The 14,502-nt window shown below is 41.0% G+C and overlaps 1 protein-coding gene across 1 annotated transcript in view; it reads left to right on the top strand.

Moving 5' to 3' along the window:
* BMS1 (BMS1 ribosome biogenesis factor) overlaps nucleotides 1-14,502 on the top strand; it is a 125,095-nt gene that overhangs the window by 62,574 nt on the left and 48,019 nt on the right. Inside the window, exons 3-4 of the mRNA XM_082721881.1 lie at nucleotides 11,524-11,654; nucleotides 12,187-12,283. The gene's annotated coding sequence lies outside the window, so the exon portion shown is untranslated. The remainder of the gene's footprint in view (nucleotides 1-11,523; nucleotides 11,655-12,186; nucleotides 12,284-14,502) is intronic.

The following is a 14,502-nucleotide window of genomic DNA, read 5'->3' as shown; positions in this document are numbered from 1 at the left end:
TTCCATATCCCTTGACTTCACATTTATTCCTGGGAAGCACATTTGATCCAAGTGGGCCAATAAGTGCCTGACGTGGGATTTTGTAAAAGGAGAACATCATGTTCAGTGGTTGGTGACCTGGGACTTTTAGCAGCCATGAGAAAGTGTCTGCATGAGGAAAAATAGGCATGTAGAAACATTTAAGAGAGACAGAATCTTGATGCTGCACAGAACCAGTCAATGCTTGACCCCTTGTTCCACATATTCCAAAGATATATACTGTCATGTTCTTTTGGTTTCATTATTAAGCCAGCAGATGTTAACATCCTCTGTACCATGATAAGCTGCTGATTTTTGTTTCACTAAACTCTTTGTTTATGCTTATGCCAAAAGTAATGTTTTAATTAGTATGGCTTTTTAATGCTTTTTATTATAGAGCAAGTCCTTTCACCCATAATTATACAGTTAATCTTCAGCAAAGGGGGGAAGAATGTGCAGTGGGAAAAAGACAGTCTTTGTTGAAAAAAAAAGTTGTGTATAATTTTACTAAAATCAGATTCACCATTTTATAAGTGTATTCCTTGAGTTTTGACAAATACATGCAATTGTGTAAATACCATCATGCTTAAGACAGATCTGGCAGCCACTGATCTGTTTCTGCCCCTACAGTTTCACTTTTTCTAAAAAGTCGTGTAAATGGAATCATGGGTTATATAATCTTATCTGTCTGTATAAGTGCTTTTGAGGTCACCCATGGTATTGCATGCATCTGTAGTTTGCTACTTTTTATTGTTGAGTAATAATCCATTGTATGAATGTGCCACAACCTATTTATGCATTCACCTGTTGAAGGTCTTTTTTTTTTTTAAAGATTTATTTATTTATTTATTTATTTGACAGAGAGAAATCACAAGTAGATGGAGAGGCAGGCAGAGAGAGAGAGAGAGGGAAGCAGGCTCCCTGCTGAGCAGAGACTCGATCCCAGGACCCTGAGATCATGACCTGAGCTGAAGGCAGCGGCTTAACCCACTGAGCCACCCAGGCGCCCTGTTGAAGGTCATTTGACTTATTTTCAACTTTTATTATGAATAAGCCTCTTGTGAACATTTCCATTGAAGTCTTTTTGTGGACACAGATTTTCACTTAAGTAAATACCTATGAGTAGTGGCATTGGATCAGATGATAAATAATGTATGTTCGGTATTTATTTATTATTTCATTCCAGTTTCAGGTAAAAAAAAAGTTATGGAAGCACTGTGAACTGGTTAAGATTAATTAAAAAGGGGGTGCCTGGGTGGCTCAGTGGGTTAAAGCCTCTGCCTTCGGCTCAGGTCATGATCCCAGGGTCCTGGGATCGAGCCCCACATCGGGCTCTCTGCTCAGCAGGGAACCTGCTTCCTCCTCTCTCTCTCTGTCTGCCTCTCCACCTACTTGTGATCTCTGTCTGTTAAATAAATAAAAAAATCTTTAAAAAAAAAAGATTAATTAAAAAGATCACACATGAATATATCCTAGTAAAAATTTAGTCATTCTAGCTTCTAAACAAAATCAGTCACTTAGAAGGAATAATGAATCATCATGGTGTTTGATTTTTCAAAATCTGTAGGAATATTACAAGATGTAAAAATATTTGACAGAAATGGACTATATGTGAATGACTCAGTATCTGTTCAGAAGTGCCTGTGGGAAGGGAAAAGTAAAGACCTGGAAAGTATACTTTAAAAGTGTAAACTTCAGAGAGAATTTCTGAATAAACTTAGCCCAATTAAGTTATATCAAAAACAGTGTGGGGGAAATTGCAAGAGAAAATAAATCTAATAAAAATTAAAAATTTCAAAGGATGATACTAATGATTGCATTTTATTTGTAATGTAAGTGTTAAATGATTTATGAAATAGGATTTACTCTAAGGAATATGTTTTAGGATTTTTGTTGTGTGAGGCTCCTTTGAATTGAGTGAGAGCTTAGTTTGCAGATAAGGGAAATTGGAATAAATACTGTGGTGTTGCACTGTTACCAATGTGGATTTATGGTTTCTAATATTAATAGATAAAAGTAAATATCTGAAAGTGCACATATGGAAGTAAACAGACACATTTCTTAGCTCTGTCCACTAGAGATGGCATAGCAGCAGCAAAAAACCAGTAGAAATAGATATAGCTAGTTCCTGCATTTTGGTTTCTAAATGCATTTTCTGCATTCTTCACTAAAAGGAACCAGAGTTCTTAGAGAAATAGCTGATTCCAAGAGTGGTTCAGGAACATTACATGAAGAGCCGGGAACATTTTTTGTGTGAGAAAGAAATGCTAAAAAATAGTGGGACCATGTCAAAAGGACATGGCTTAAAAACAAAGGGACTTATACTAGCAGATTCTGTGACAATATAAGAATTGAAATAATTATACAACGTTGAGCAAAATAGGAATCCAGGAGTCTATACTAATATAAATGGATAAATGGGGGGAAATAATATGTTTTTCCTTAGAGAATAATATCAATAAATGTAGAAGGATCGTTTCTCAGCCTTTTGGTTATTTTCAAGTGTAATAAATGTAGAAGGAAATGATAGAACTAAGGAATTACTGAGGCACCTGGGTGGCTCACTGAGTTAAAGTGTCTGCCTTTGGCTCGGGTCGTGGTCCTGGGGTCCTGGGATCGAGCCCGGCGTTGGGCTCTCTGCTCAGTGGGGAGCCCGCTTCCCCTGCTCTCTCTGCCTGCCTCTCTGCCGACTTGTGATCTCTGTCAAATAAATAAATAAATATGTTCAAAAAAAAAAGAACTGAGGAATCACCATGTGGTTAACACAGTAATGGTGAGTTTGGCTAAGTATCAGTGGATACTAGAAAAAATTAATGGATGAAGAATCATATGGTCTCAAAGTATCTCCCTACAAAATATTTAAATATAAAAGGTGAAAAAAATAACTCAAGGAAAAACGTGTAGACTCCCTCTTAATCAACTAATCAAAGTTGACCCTATCAGTAATGGTTTAATCAACAGCATGGGCCACCTGTAAGCAATGTCATGTTCGCAGTGAGAAAACTCAATATAACAGTGACAATCCAGCCAATGGATAATCTGGGTCTAGTCCCAAAAAAATACCAGGAAAAGCAAAATTGAAGTACATTCTGCAAAGTAGATTATAATCCTCAAAATCCCAAGGTAATCAAAGTCCAGGAAATCGAACTGTTTCAAATTGAGGGAGACTAGAAAGATTGGACATGTGAGTAAACTACATGACCCTTGAAGAATCCTTCTTAAAAGGGCATTATTAGAACAATTGGTGAAACTTGAATTTGGTCTTTAAGTAAAATATATACATGGGTTTTTGTACTGTTCTTTCCTAAAGATTAAAAGTTTTTTTTTGTAATTCAGAGAAAAAAATACAGGGGAGTGAACCTCAACATCATGGCAGCATAAGACATCCCTTGTTATCGCCCTTTCAGCACCTAAAATTCAGCATCTAGCCATGACCAAAAGTACCTTTGTGGGAGCTGTGAGATTGAGCACAATTGTCCAAGGGACCAAGGAGGAGTCTTCCCCACCTGTGTATCATGTAATAAGCAGATCCCCATGTGGTCTCTGGACTGACAGGAACCTGTGAAATGATTCTAACACCTCTTGGCTGCAGTCCAGGAACACCTGGAAAACACTGAAGTGGGCAGACACCCACTGAGGAGTGAGCTTTGGTAGAAGGCTGAGTTTCCAGAGAAGAAATCCCTGTACTCCCTTGCACCAACAAAACAAATGAATTTGGACACATTTGTAAGAGGAAATTTCTTGCCTCACCCCTTTCCGCAAGGCAGCGCAACTTAGAGAAAGAGGAGGCTAGGGATCCCTCCCACAGGAGCAAAGGGAGAGGAGCAAGTGAGTACCCAGCTTCCCCAGCTGTGTGGGCTGGGGCTAAAGAAAACCATTTCTCCAGTATCACCCAGAGTAGAGCTCCAAGGCAGGGAGGGAGGAAATCTGGAAAGATGGAGATAACCATATCAAAGGGCATTAAAGGGATGCAGTTCCTGCTGACAGCATTCTAGACTTCAGCAAGAAGCCCACTCATGAATCATTGGGAAAATGTCACCTGAGATTCCCTCAACTGGTGTGTGGGCAGCACTAATGCCCCAAGTGCCAAACCCACACCTTCCCCCACTTTGCAGCCAGCTTCTTGTGTGGACTTCGAGGGCAGTAGCAAGAGCAAGCTGCATGGATGGGGTATGTGCAGAAAACAAGTCAGTGTCCGCAGGTATGGGAGAAACCACAAACTTAAGCTCTTTTGCCACATTTGGAAAACAAAAGATGTTACTGTCAGCTGAACTGGTAAGTTGTGAGGTCAAAAGGAGATATACAGACTTAAGAATTCTGCTACAAGAGGGAGCAAGATGTGTGGAGCAGATGTGTTCATACAAGAGCAGGGAAAGCACCAGAATAAAAACAGGACAAACAAAAAGTATCTTCCATCTAAAGGCAGCTAGTAGACATTAGAGGAGATGACTGCTGCTTCAAATGCAAACACAGCAAAACAAACCCCCAAGGAATATGAAGAATCAGGGAAACAACATCACCAAAAGATCATAATAATTCTCCAATACTAAATACAAAGACAAGGAGATATGCAATCCACCAGGTAAAGAATTCAAAATAGCTGTTTTGAGGAAACTCCTTGAACTAGAAGAAAACACAGAAAGACAATTCAAAATCAGGAATCAATACATGAGCAAAATGAGAAATTTAACAAAAATAACAAGAAGGACCAAACAAATTCTGAAGCAGCAGAATTCAATGGCTGAAATAAAGTAATAAAGAACATCGACAGCAGAACTGGTCAGGTGGAAGCTGGAGGACACTTTGAAATAACCCAATCAGAGGAGCACAAAGGGTGAAAAAGGGCAAAGAAAACCTATGTGACCTCTTGGAAACCATGAAAAGAACCAATAACAGAATTGGAATTCAGAAGGAGAAGAGAGGGAGAATGGGACAATAAGCTTATTTAAAGAGAATAATGGCCGAGAACTTCCCAAACCTGGGGAAAGACTTGGATATCCAGGTTCATAAAGCTAATCCATTAACCTATTATTTCAATTCCAAATGATCTTCTCCAAGACACATTAAACTGTCAAAATTCAAAGAGAAAGACCCGGCAAGCAGCTAGAGAAAAAAAAGTTCAGGCTATCAACAGATATATTCAAAGTGTTGAAAGAACAGTTACCAGTTAAGAATATTCTGTTGGGCAAAGATATCCTGCAAAAATGAAGGGGAAGCAAAGAATTTCCTAGACAAAAGCTGAGGGAGTTCATCACTACGGGACTTGGCTTTTAAGAAATAGTGAAAGGAGATCTTCAAACTAAAATGAAAAGACTCTAAGTAACATGAACACGTGAACATATACAACACACTGGTAAGGTGTTGTAAGCGAGATTCAGAAAACTCTTAATTCTGTAATAGGATGTTGTGTTACTGCTTGACTAATATAAAGGTGAAAGGAAACGAGTATGAAAATAACTTTCGCTACTATAATTTGTTAATGAATATACAACGTAAAAAGGTAAATTGTGACATCAAAAACAAAAGAGAATAAAAGAGTAGACATTTTTTTTAAAGAAAAAAATTTATTCACCCATTTGACACACACACACAGGGAGAGAGCACAAGTAGGGGGATAGCAGAGGGATAGGGAGAAGCAGGCTCTCCACTGAGCAGGAAGCCTGATGTGGGGCTCAATCCCAGGACCTCAGGACCATGACCGGAGCTGAAGGCAGACGCTTAACCCACCGAGCCACCCAGGCATCCCAATAGCACGAATAGTTTTTGGGTTTTTTGTTTAATTTTATTTCTTTATTTGACAGAGAGAGAGATCACAAGTAGGCAGAGAGGCAGGCAGGGGCCGGGATGGGGGAGAAGCAGGCTCCCTGCTGAGTAGAGAGCCCAATGCAGGGCTCCATCCCAGGACCCTGAGATCACGAGCTGAAGGTAGAAGCCCAACCCACTGAGCCACCAAGGCATCCCCAGCACAAATAGTTTTAAATGAGATAGTTTGGTTTGGAATCATGGTAAACCAAGACACACATCTGGGGGAATCACCTTGGTTTGTAATTTAAACTACAAAACATTCCATTTTGGGGTCTATTTTAGAATGTTTCAAGAGTTCCAGAATAGGTTCCTTTAGCACATTAATGAAAGGATATAAAGATCAACAAAAAGTTAAATAAATAATAGGTTATTAGAAAGATGGATAATCCTTGATAAATAAATTTGTAAGTACAGTAAAGTGTACAAAATATCACTAAGTGATAGGATACCAAAATGAGGTTTTGTTTCATTTGGAGATTTTTTTTTTTTTTTTTTTTTTTTTAGTTTATTTGGAGTACTAAACCCCACTGTTTCATTTCAACACAGTTAATAGTCCTTGGTTTATGGAGATAATTATGTGAAGATGAAGGTGATTTAGCATCTTTATTGGATGAATTAGCTGAGCTATCTATACTAGGTAAAAGAAGGAAAGAGATGGTTACACAGCAGCCAGTCATTGAGATCTCTGTGTAGGGTTGTTTAATGCAGAAAAACTTCAATCTTGGCTACTATTGTAATAGGCTAAATATGTAAAAAGACATAAAAACTAGAATTTTAAATTCTTTTTTTTTAAGATTTTATTTATTTATTTATTTATTTATTTATTTGACAGAGATCACAAGCAGGCAGAGAGGCAGGCAGAGAGAGCAGGGGAAGCGGGCTCTCTGTTGAGCAGAGAGCCTGATGCGGGGCTTGATCCCAAGACCCTGAGACCATGACCTGAGCTGAAGGCAGCAGCTTAACCCACTGAGCCACCCCAGGCGCCTCCCAAAACTAGAATTTTATTCAAACATTTTCTGCAACTAATGCTAAAATATTTTAAGTTAAATTTTTAAGCAAAATAAGTTTATCTATTTCTTTAAAGATTTTACTTATTTATTTGACAGAGAGAGACATAGTGACAGAGGGAACAACAAGCAGGAGGAGTGGGAGAGGGAGAAGACTTCCCACTGAGCAGGGAGCAGGATGTGGGGCTTGATCCCAGGACCCTGGGATCATGACTGGAGCCAAAGGCAGATGCTTAAAACTGAGCCACCCACACACCCAGCAAAATGAGTTAAAAGGAAATCTGTGGCATTCCTCTGATAAAGCGAAGATCACTAAGAGTTGGAAAAAAGCTGCTCTTAGAGCTCACCTCCTCTCAACAAGAGCACTACATTCCTAACCCTAAGGCAGCACACAGAGTCCAAATAAAAGTCTTTGTAAGATCAGACTCCATATTGGCTTAAGACACCTAAAAATCAAACATATGCAGTACAGGCTGCAAATACCGGAGTCTTTGTCCCACAAAGTATAGTAATTACATTAAACGAACAAGCCAGACATTAAGATGTGACTTCCACTGATTTATGCCTGCCCCAAACAGTCTTCACCAGGCAGATCTCATGTGGTTTTAACAGTGGTGGCCTCTCAATGGCAGTGATGCAGACACTCTTTCTGTCCAAGCAAATCTGTTGTTATAATGCAAGTTTTTGTTGATTCACACAAATACTTTGGCAAGGGTATCAGCCCCAGTACTGGTAATACATGCTTTTGATGGAGAGCAAACAACATATGTTGATTTATCTAATTTCTTCCTATGTACTGTCTAAATTCCACAATCTAATGAAACAGCCATGTCTCCAGACAGCAAATAGATTCTGTTAGGGTCTACTACTAGACTTGTAACAGCATCCAAATGAAAAATCATAGAATGGGCCATTTTACCTATTTTATTGTCAAAAATTTGATGTGTCTATCTTCATTAGCAGTTTTTTTTGTAACAGGAAGCTTGGGATGACTTACTACTCTGTTAATGTGTTTATTGGATTGTAAACCAGAATCTATTTGTGATGAAATCATCACCAGTGACTGATATTTCTAAATCATAAATTAACTGTATTTTCAGTGTTGAAAGAGGTCATCATATGAACTGGATCCCAGCTACTGGGTGAACTGATGTCGGTATTATACACATCTTGTCTCTAAGTGAAACTACATGGCAGTTTCTCCCAGATTCCATAAGCTAACAGTGCCATCTGCTGGATAGAAACTGATTTTTTTTTTTTTTTAAAGAATAGAAAAAGTAAGGAATATAACAGCTCAGTGTAAATTTTTTTTTTTTTTAAGATTTTATTTATTTATTTGACAGAGAGAAATCACAAGTAGATGGAGAGGCAGGCAGAGAGAGAGAGAGAGAGGGAAGCAGGCTCCCTGCTGAGCAGAGAGCCCGATGCGGGACTCGATCCCAGGACCCTGAGATCATAACCTGAGCCGAAGGCAGCGGCTTAACCCACTGAGCCACCCAGGCGCCCAGCTCAGTGTAAATTAAGAGAGAACAGGAAATTGAGGGATAGTATTGTAAAATGCAAGAGAACAAGGAATTATTCTTCATCAAAATTTGTCAAAGGTTATTCTTATAGCATGAATGAGATAAATTGATTATAGGGGTATTTAAGAAGTATTTAAAGATACTCTATTACATAAAATGTGATGGTTTCTCTTTTAACTTAGCAGTATATATCTCAATGCCTGGGGAATATATAATCTAAATAATTAAGCCCAAGGTGTCACTTAGGGTTTTTTTTTTTAATTTTATTTATTTATTTGACAGACAGAGATCACAAGTAGGCTGAGAGGCAGGCAGAGAGAGAGAGGTGGAAGCAGGCTCCCCACTGAGCAGAAAGCCCCATGCGGGGCTCAATTCTAGGACCCTGGGATCATGACCTGAGCTGAAGGCAGAGGCTTTAACCCACTGAGCCACCCAGGCACCCCCCCCCCCCTTAGGTTGTTTTAATGAGAATTTCAGATAAAAGAATAAGACAGACACATGGATTGTCAAAAGAAATTAAAACTAAAAAATTAATTAAAGTTACATCAGATAATTTTGATGACTTCCTCTTTAAGTACTATTATCCTAAAAATAGTCACTATAATTTAAAAAATAAAATATCAAGAGTCAAGATCAACCTAGCAACAAGAAATCATAAAGAAGTAGAACATATGAAATGGGTCAGATAAGATGTAAAATGTAATATATAGTACTAACAGAACATATACATTAATATTTTATTGATTTTTGATAAATTATATATACATATGTAAGATATATTTGGGAATCCAGTCTTCTGTGTTCATGTCTCCAAGGACTGTGATGCCCAAGCTCTCCTCAGCTGGTGAAATCTCGCATTGAAGAGTAAGCTGGTGGGCCTTCTCTGCATACAAGCTGTGTCCTTTCAGGGCGCCTGGGGCTCAGTGGGTTAAAGCCTCTGCCTTCAGCTAAGATCATGATTCCAGGGTCCTGGGATCAAGCCCTGCATGGGGCTCTCTGCTCAGCAGGGAGCCTGCTTCCCCCTTTCTCTTTGCCTGCCTGACTACTTGTGATCTCTGTCAAATAAATAAATAAAAATCTTAAAAAAAAAAAAAGCTGTGTCCTTTATGATCATGTACCTGATCAGATGCCAGGAGATGTAGCCTGCTTCTCTGAGGACCAGAGTGCATTTGGACCTGATGGTGCTCCAGTGGGTAATGGTTGACGATTCAACAACTGAAGTGGCTCATTGACCAACCTCAGATCTTTGAGTTTAAGAGTGTGCAAGGTGATATATTAATGTAGTTTTAATTTGAATCTCCCTGATGGCTAATGATGATGAACATTTTTTCATGTGTCTGATAGCCATTTGTATGTCTTCATTGGAGAAGTGTCTGTCCATATCTTCTGCCCATTTTTGATATGATTGTCTGTTTTGTGTGTGTTGAGTTTGTGGAGTTCATTATAGATCCTGGATATCAACCTTTTGTCTGTACTGTCATTTGCAAATATCTTCTCCCATTCCGTGGGTTGCCTCTTTGTTTTCTTGACTGTTTCCTTTGCTGTGCAGAAGCTTTTGATTTTGATGAAGTCCCAAAAGTTCATCTTCGCTTTGTTTCCTTTGCCTTTGGAGACATATCTTGAAAGAAGTTGCTGTGGCTGATATCGAAGAGATTACTGCCTATGTTCTTCTCTAGGATTCTGATGGATTCCTGTCTCAGGTTGAGGTCTTTTATCCATTTTATCTTTGTGTACAGTGTAAGAGAATGGTCGAGTTTCTTCTTCTACATATAGCTGTAGAAAAATATATATTCTTCTACATATAGCTGCCCAGTTTTCCCAGCACCATTTATTGAAGAGACTGTCTTTTTTCCACTGCATATTTTTTCCAGTTTTGTCGAAGATTATTTGACCATAGAGTCCATATCTGGGCTCTCTACTCTGTTCCACTGGTCTATGCGTCTGTTTTTATGCCAGTATCATGCTGTCTTGGTGATCACAGCTTTGTAGTAAGCTTGAAATCACTAGCCATCAGGGAGATTCAAATCAAAACTACATTGAGATATCACCTTACACCAGTTAGAATGGCCAAAATTAGCAAGACAGGAAACAACATGTGTTGGAGGGGATGTGGAGAAAGGGGAACCCTCTTACACTGTTGGTGGGAATGCAAGTTGGTGCAGCCTCCTTGGAGAACAGTGTGGAGATTCCTCAAGAAATTAAAAATAGAACTTCCCTATGACCCTGCCATTGCACTACTGGGTATTTACCCCAAAGATACAGATGTAGTGAAAAGAAGGGCCATCTGTACCCAATGTTTATAGCAGCAATGGCCATGGTCGCCAAACTGTGGAAAGAACCAAGATGCCCTTCAATGGACGAATGGAGGAAGATGTGGTCCATATACACGATGGAGTATAATGCCTCCATCAGAAAGGACGAATACCCAACTTTTGTAGCAACATGGGACGGGACTGGAAGAGATCATGCTGAGTGAAATAAATCAAGCAGAGAGAGTCAATTATCATATGATTTCACTTATTTGTGGAGCATAACAAATAGCATGGAAGACATGGGGAGATAGAGAGGAGAAGGGAGTTGGGGGAAATTGGAAGGGGGAGGTGAACCATGAGAGACTATGGACTCTGAAAAACAATCTGAGCGTTTTGAAGGGGCGGGGGGTGGGAGGTCGGGGTACCAGGTGGTGGGTATTATAGAGGGCACGGATTGCATGGAGCACTGGGTGTGGTGCAAAAATAATGAATACTGTTATGCTAAAAATAGATAAATTAAAAAAATATATAAGAAGCAAACAAAAAAAAATGTGCAAGGTTTGGCATTCCAGAACCATCTTACTACCGCCCCCAACATGTCCCATATGCCAAAGAACAACATATATGTAGGTTTTCCTCCTTCACTGCTGCAGGAGGCAGGGTGCATGATCAGTTCAAAGTGGCCTTTGAATCCATCAGAGATTTGTTTGTTGATTTGCTTTGGTATCATGAAGCATAGTGTTTCTCTTGTGCTCACGTTTGGAACTTGCGGGGCTCAGATGAACTGCTGTGTACAGGGCACCCCAAAACCCTCAGAGAACACCTGTGCAGAGCATTGCTGGGCAACAGCTCCCATTCCATAATGTCTACTAATACAAAACAAGGAGACTGATTGCTTTTGTTCTTCTGTTATTTAAGGAGATGAGCAGTAAATGCGGTCTCAGGCTTTAGGTGCCTGGGTTTGAAGTCAGCTTGATCATCTACATCTGCTGTGATGTGGAGCACATTACCACTTAGCCAAGCCTCAGTCCCTTGGCTGTAAGATGCAGGTAAAATTTCCAAGAGATGGTGGGTGAAAGAATTAAAGAAGATGTTAAATGAAAAACTGTTAGCACATTGCCCATTGCAAGGTATGCTGTCAAAATAAAATTAAGGAAAAGTGTTTTCCTTTACAAACATCCTATGACCCTATGAGAGGTGACCTGGCAAAACCAAAACCAATATAGTCACCTCCATGTAAGCCTGTCTGTACTCCCTAATCCTCCCAAGGGATCAGAGAGGAGTAAGAGCTCCTGTCCAGGATAAAGTTGGGCCGTCTACTTTGCTTTTGAAAGGAATACAGTTGAACAAAGTTAACCACGTAGAAAAAACTATTATTGCTTATTATTGGCAAATCACTTATGGAATGGCCTGGTTTATTTGCCATTCCAACCTTCTTTTGCAAGGAGAGCTCTTCAAGGGGGGGATCTTAGACTTCATCTAGTCCACATTTTCCTTTTATAAAACAGAGAACAAGTCCAGAAAGGTCAAAAAACTATCTCACGTTCATTCACTCCTATTTCCCTGCTTTCCTTGTAATAGAATATTATGGGACTAGGAAGCTCAAATGCCCATGCTTGCTTTTCACCCAGGATTTCCTACAGGCCAGGACTCCAAGACCCCACGACCCCTTCCTCAGGTAGGACATGCTGGGCTTTCGGAGGGAAGGAGTTGAGCAGTGGGAGGGGTGGGGAAACTCAGCACAGTAAACCCTGACCAGAGAATATGGCTTCCTAGCATATTCTTTTGTCTTCACCCCAGTCTGGCTGGTTCAGCACTGGGAAAGGCTGCAGCTAGTGAGTGGGAGCACTCATGGTGTTCTTGGTAGTATTTGAGGGCAGGCCCAGCCTATGGAGCACATTAGTGGACTCCTTCCTGCAGGTGTCCATTCCCTGCTGTGGCCCTGCCCAGGCTGCTGGAATGTGCTCCGGGTGGTGTGGGGGTGTCCCTCCTATATGTCTATGATCTTTACCAAAGCTCCGTCCCCCAGAACTGAAATGAGAGCCTAATAGCAAAAGCACTTTTAATCTGCCTCTCAAAAATCTGAGTTATCTGTAACAAAATCCTGCTCTACAACCATTAGCTCCCTGACCCCAGGAGGGCAGCTCCTATTGCCTGCAGCTGCCAACTTGGTGGCTGCAGATGTGGAAGGCAGAGCCCAACCTGTGCGGAGCATGTGGTGTTTGTACTTGCAACGTTTTTTTTTTCTTTAGTTGGCACTTTTGACTATCACTTTCTGCTGTATTTGTCCCAGGTCGAGGATTGGGTTCCTTCTCACCCTTTCAGATTAGACCATGGGGAATAAGATCTGAACTGCAGATCTGCGGGGTCCTTTGGGGGTGCTCTGTGATGGCTCTTCCCACATGGAGAGGGGAACACACAGAGCAAAGTGGAGGCAGAATGAGTCACCAGATTCTGGGATGGAAAGGCAAACTTGACCCAAGCAGCTCTTCTGCCAACAAGGCATTAGACTGAAACTTGACTGCCCTTGCCTCAGCTGCTAATTTGTCCAGTCTTCCCTGCTGTTCTTAGGACCCAAAGCCTTACCCCAGCAAGGCCACTCCTCTGTGGTATTGTCTCCCTGGCACAGAGAGCACCTTTGCCACTCACCCCAGCTCCCTCACTGACTCAGTCCAGCATCTCGGCACTGCCTAAGTCTAAGTGGCTGTCCTGGGTATAAATAGAAACAAAGCACTAAATCAAGGTGACAGATTATTGAGTTTTCCTTGGACTTGGACCTTTTATCACAGAAAGATAGTTTTAAAATTAGATTTTCTGGGGCCCTCATTATAGCCACCAGCACAATGAGATCAACATAAGGTTGGCTCAAATTTCCATCAACTGTGGAAGTGAAAGCACACCCTGAGATTTTTGTGAATTCTCGGGGGACTAATGTGCTCACGATCATGTGTGAGAAATGTTCCTCTGGCAAGCTCCCTGCACATGCGAGGTTGGAAGGCCACTGGCTCCCACTGCCCCTACCCTTGGGGGAGTCCAGCCTCTGCATGGTCAGAACCCGCTGTGTGGCCCAGAGGGAGTGCTGTGACCTGGGCAGGCCCTGGGCAGAGACACCAACCTGGACTTGATTATATCCAAATCCCCCCGTGTGGGATAACTTCGGAAGGTATAGTCATATTCTGAGGTAGTAGGGATTAGGACTTCCATATATGAATTTTAGAGGAACACAATTCAGCCCATATCAGGGCTATAGGCCCCAGCTTTGGAACAAGCTTATTAATGGTTTCTAAGGATCTAAGTACAAAGTTGGAGATAAATAAAGATTCCCAAATGGAAAGCAGATAGTCTTGAACACTTTAAAATTCTGTACACGGGGATGCCTGGTGCCTGGGTGGGTTAATCCTCTGCCTTGGGCTCAGGTCATGATCTCAGGATCCTGGGATGGAGCCCCACATAGGGCTCTCTGCTCAGCGGGAAGCCTGCCTCCCCCTCCGCCTGCCTCTCTGCCTACCTGTGTTCTCTCTGTCAAATAAAGAAATAAAATCTTTAAAATTCTGTACATAACCTTCAGGCTGTCTTCCTGGGTTAGGAAGGGCTGGAACTGGCTGACACAGAGAATACTTAAGTAAAATCAAGGGCACCTGGGTGGCTCAGTGGGTTAAGCCACTGCCTTTGGCTCAGGTCATGATCTCAGGGTCCTGGGATCGAGTCCCGCATCAGGCTCTCTGCTCAGCAGGGAGCCTGCTTCCCTCTCTCTCTCTCTCTGCCTGCCTTTCTGCCTACTTATGATCTCTGTCAAATAAATAAATCTTTAAAAAAAAAAGTAATATCAAGAACATCATCAAGGCCTGGGTACTATTCACAAGTGAAAGGCCCTTGAGGTGATGGGTGCATATGTGT

The sequence above is a fragment of the Mustela nivalis genome (assembly GCF_964662115.1).
Source record: "Mustela nivalis genome assembly, chromosome: 2".
In the NCBI taxonomy this organism is placed as follows: Eukaryota; Metazoa; Chordata; class Mammalia; order Carnivora; family Mustelidae; genus Mustela; species Mustela nivalis.
Note: the sequence above shows the minus strand (reverse complement) of the source record. Positions and strands in the feature narration are given on the sequence as shown.